General features: G+C 47.8%; 1 pseudogene; it reads left to right on the top strand.

Annotated features, from left to right (window-relative positions):
• LOC103091217 (60S ribosomal protein L18-like) overlaps positions 1–4,392 on the top strand; it is a 10,506-nt pseudogene extending 6,114 nt beyond the window's left edge.
• The last annotated feature ends 864 nt before the right edge of the window (positions 4,393–5,256 follow it).

The raw sequence follows: 5,256 nt of genomic DNA on the forward strand, positions 1-5,256 counted from the left end.
GAACCCGTGTCCCCTGCATCGGCAGGAGGACTCTCAACCACTGCGCCACCAGGGAAGCACTCATTTAAGTTTCATTTTTATTTTTCTAATTTAATTTTATTTTTAAAAATAATTTTTATTGAAAAGTTGTTCTTTATGGAAGAATTCCAGCTAACGAATACAAAAAGAATGACAGAGGGACTTCCCTGGTGGTCCAATGGTTATGACTCCGTGCTTCCACTGCAGGGGGCTCGGGTTCTATCCCTGGTCAGGGAACTAAGATCCCACATGCTGCTGGGCGTGGCCAAAAAAAAAAAAGAATGACAGAATTAGAAAGTCATGGGGAATTCCCTGGCAGTCCAGGACTTGGTGCTTTCACTGCCAGGGCCCGGTCCCCATTTTGCAACACCTAATGAAATAACGGATCATCAGCAGATGCTAAAACCAACAGATAAAAGGTTGATGGGGAATTCTATAATGAAAAGAGCAGGCCAAGAGCCCTGAAACCATGGATCAATTAATAAAAATATTTAAACTAAATATGTGCCACTAGATGAGACATAATAATAAGTAGACAGCACCATCGCCAATAAGGTATTCTTGCTAAAGACATTAAACCTGAATCTAATCAAGCTCTAGATCTAACTTTCAGTTTAATGGAAATACAAGAGACAGAACAACAAGTTAAACTACACCATCAGGAAGCAATCAGCCAAATCTTCTGGGATGTGGGAACCTTTACAGGGCAAATGCTCTGGTTTCCTTTACAAATAAATAGCATGAAAAAAGAAAGAAAAGAAAAGTGAAACTGTTATAGATGAAAAGTTACTTATGACACATATCAACCAAATGAAATGTGTGAGCCTTATTTGAGTTCTTATTGGAACAAACCAACTATTAAAGAAATCTGAACAGGAACTAGGTATTAAATGATTTTAGGGAATTTGTATTTATTTTGTTAGGTATGATAGTGGCATTGTAGTTATATTTGAAAAAGCCCTATCTTTTAAAGATATATGCTGAAATAATTCCAGTGAAATGATATGATATCTGGGATTTGCTTTATAATACTTCAGAGGGAGGGAAAAGTGGGGAGGTAAATGAAACAAGATTGGCAAAATGTTGATAATTATTGAGGATGGGTTACAGGTACATAACAGTTTATTACATTCTCTCTACTTTCATGTATTTGAAATATTCCATAATAAAACATTTTTTAAGGCTTAAAGTAAATAATTAAGAAAATTGGGACAAAGAGAAAATACAGATCCAGAAATAGAATAGTTCTGAGCTTCTTAGCAGCCAAAACAAAGAGGGAAACAAGAGTCATGATGGCCAACTGTTGAGAAAGACAGTCTCATGACTGCAGTTTTTTGACCCTTACTCAATCATGTAAGAATGGGCCCTGAGCCTGGAACACTTCCTAACCAAGAGATAAAGAACCCACACAGCCTGTGCTGGATTTATCACCTTGTGTGGGAGTATCTTTCCCTGTTTCAGGTGTCATGAGTACTCTTTTGTCTCTGCTTAAAGCATGTCGGTCATATGGCATCTAGCCAACCCCATGGTTATTATCTGTCCTCCTCTTGGAGGGATAGGGTCCTTCCACTATGGCACAAGAAGGGTGAGCATAGGTGAAGTGCCCTGTGTTGATCACTGGGAGAGATCCCCCGGCAATGAGGGACCGACACCCACTACTGAAGCTGATCCTGCTGTCTCTTCTCTATGTGAGTAAAGAGTTGTTCCATCCAGTGCTTGACTGCATTGTGTCTTCCTTGACTACTCAGATACCAACAGGAAATGGGTAGAAGTGTTTAGAGTCTTCCCTTGGGAATTACAACTGGTGCAAGGGTACTCCACTTGACACAAAGAGATTTCTAAAACCAACAAACCAGCACAGTTTCTTGTAATCAGAGATTCCGGTGCTGGCAAAATTCCTACTCAATATGGCCTATCAATAGGGGGCCAGTCATCTGTCATGATTTGGGGTATAATGAAGGACTTGCAAAGAGCTAGGGCCAACAGAAGGAGGGGAAAGAGGTGGAGAGAGGTGGACCTTGGAGGATGAGGGAAATGGAGGACATGGGAAAGGCAGGGCATTCTAGGGGGAGGGTACTGAGTGAGCAAAGGCAGAGAGGCTATTTCATTTTCATAAAAGAAATACAAAAAATGCATGTGAACCTGAAGAAAGCTGGTCTTTTATTTGCTCCCTCTTCGCCAAAAGAAATCGATCCAACTCCAAAAAGCACTGACAGGAAACAAAAGTCTTTACCAAAGGTCTCTGGAGGACATTGCAAAGGGATTACACGGCACAGCTCACGGCAAGACATCCTTTCAGAATCCTCCTAAATCTCTCTTCCTCAAAGTTCCACATCATTACAACAGCTCCCCAAACCTCTTCCTTCTTTCTCTTTTTCCAAATTCGTGACCACCCAAACTCTGCCAACTCCCTCACTCCCCTCCCTTCTCTCAGAAGCAGCTTTTCCTGATTGGGACTGGGCGGAAATTCCTCCAGGTCTCTCCACTCTTTTGCTTATAGGTCTATTCCTCTCCCTCTGCCCTCCTTACAAAGGCTCCTAAGCCTGGGAAGGAGGAAAAGCAGTGCATATTTACATGTGAGTATTTTTGTCCTGTGGCCTGGAAAAAAAAAAAAAAAAGATTGGAAGGAAAGACACCCGAATGTTAACAGGAAGATGCCAGCAAAGCTTTGGAATCAGATAAAGTTGGGTCCAGGTCCTGGCTCTGCCACTTTCTAGCTGTGTGACCTTGGGCAAGCCTCACTGGAGACATTTCTCCAAACGTCAGATTGCTGTTCCGTGAATGACTTAGCATGGTATCTGGCATGTAGCAAGCGTTCCATAAAGTGTAGCTTACAAAATAAAGGAGTTAGTTACCTGTAGATAGTAGGAATATGGTGAACTTTATTTTGTCTTTATCCATATTTTTTTGCCTTTATCAGTATTTAAAAATTTTACAGTAAGTACATACTTGTAAAAATAAAACAACATAAAGATCATTATAAACACAGGCGTAGGAGTAAATGTTTATCAGTAGAAGATCAAATGAATTATGGGGTACCCATATTCTGGAATATTATGAACTCCTTAAAAATGGGGTATCTCTATAAATAATGACACGAAAAAATGTCCATAGTATACAGCAAGTTGCAAAACAATATGTGGTGTGACCCCCTTTATATATACATATATATAGTATGCTACAAATAAGAAAAACCGCAGCTATCTCACTAGTGAAGATGAGTGTTTTTCATTTTTCAAATCCATATTTTTGTAAGGTTTTAATTAAGAAAAAAATAAGACTCATGAATTACTTTTACATAAAAGAAAAACACTGAAAGGGGGGTAAAAACAGGCAGGTAGGGTTTCCCGTGTGTTTCCCAGGCCCACGGCGGAACAGAGCACCAGACAAACGAAGGACCCCAAGATTCTGCGCACCTAAGTCCTATCGCTGAGCCGGTTGAGCTCCTGCCAGCCACTAGGCTGGGCAGGAAGGGTAAACAGAGCACCCCATCTTCAGCCCTCGAAGGCTCCCCCCTGCCCCCACGTCCTGTTTTGCAGACTGCAATAGAAGGGAGCCAGTAGAAATTGCTCCCTTTCTCCCCATGGGGATCCTTCTAATACCTCTGCTAAGGAGAGTAAGGTTTGCTGGAGCAGAGAAGAGGGCAGAGGCAAGAGAAGACCCTGGGGCCTAAAGATCTTTCTAGATGTATGTGGCCTGTGGCCCCCAAGACTTCCCCGCTCCCCCAATCTTGTTGAAACTGAAGATGGGGGGTGGGCTCTGGAGGGACCAAAGGGCCTTGCCGGGTTCTCAGGGTGGGACCCGCCCCGCAGCGTGTGGAGGGAGGAAGCTGCTGAGCCCCCAAACTCTTGGGGGACAAGCCTGAGCAGTTCCCGGAATGTGGGGGAAATGGGTACCCTATCAGCCATCTCTCTAAAACCCACTTGGGGGACCCTATCAGCCCTCTCTATAAAAACCATCGCCTACAGAAGATCAAGCCCCAAGATTGAGTCTCAGGATTTCCCGACTAGTTCCAAGAACCCAACCTAGAAAGTGGGCGGGGTTCCTGCCTCCTCTTCCCCTCCCCACTCAGGCCCTTCTCGCTTTTGGGTCCCCAGTCCAGGCCCAACCCCAAGGCCAGCCCATTCAGCTCCCAAGTCTAGTCGGCCCTGCGCTCCTTCAAACCAGCCCCAGTGCCCGCCCCGCCCACAGGTCTGCGTCTCCCCCAGTCCGATTTCCGCTTAGTTTGCACTCCCGGCACCCCGCGCGCGCCTCGGGTACCTCCGCGGCCCGCGGCAACTCAAGCGCCGAGGCCCCGCCCCTCTGATGCCCCGCCCCAAAGCCCCGCCCTGGCACGTGCCCGCTCTTAGCTTGTTTACCTCTCAGTGCCTGTAAGGGGACCCCTCTACAGGTCAATCCCTGACTATATTATCAGCCCTTGGGACCTGCATTCGAAGTGTTGGGAAGGGGGTTCGCGGCGTTCAGAGAAGTTCGGAGAAGATGCAGGCCCGGAAGCGGAAGCAGAGAATGGAGAGGGCCGGAGGTCGGGGCAGTGTGGACCACAAAGCTCGAGCGCACACCCACCTCCTTCCCTCCGGGCCGGCGCACTTGGGAGTGGGACGAAACCCTCGGTCTGGGTCCGGCGGGCTCGAGCCTGAATCTGAGCAAGGGCTGGCCCGGTACCCGCCAGGTGTGCTGCGCGGGACTGGCGGCAGGGCGGGGTGGCCCCGGGAACGATTGTCGGGGGTGGAGGGCGAGTCAAGTGAGCTGGGAGTGCCCGGCCTAGTATCGGGAATCAAGGGTCCAGTTGGAGATATTGAGGTGAGGTGAGATTACACCCAACGGCTCTCTCGCCTGGATACCGTGACCTGTCCTGGCAAGGGTGGGGAGCAGGAGGCCCAACCTTTGGGGCTGTGCCTCATTAGCGCTTCCCAGGTGGGGCGCGGAGCTGGACTCTACGCCGCCACCGTGTGGCCGCAGGGAGCAGCGCCTGCCTGGACCCGGAGACTCCTCATGGCTGGGGCGGGGGACCAGGCCCTGGAGACCTTGGGAGAGCCGCCCTTGGGGAGACTGACTTTTCGATACCCTGCTCTTCCCGAGCTGGGTTCCAGGAATGGGGTTGAAGTTGCCATGGCGGCGGCGGAGCAGTCGCCGGGCCTTCCTCCAGCCGCTCTGAATCCTCCTCAGGACAGCGTGGGATTGTGGTGTGGACACCCATTATCCGCCAGTATCTTGTTGCTCACTGAATAAGGAGGTGTG

Source organism: Lipotes vexillifer, unplaced genomic scaffold (genome assembly GCF_000442215.2).
Source record: "Lipotes vexillifer unplaced genomic scaffold, Lipotes_vexillifer_v1.1 scaffold496, whole genome shotgun sequence".
Classification (NCBI taxonomy): Eukaryota; Metazoa; Chordata; class Mammalia; order Artiodactyla; family Lipotidae; genus Lipotes; species Lipotes vexillifer.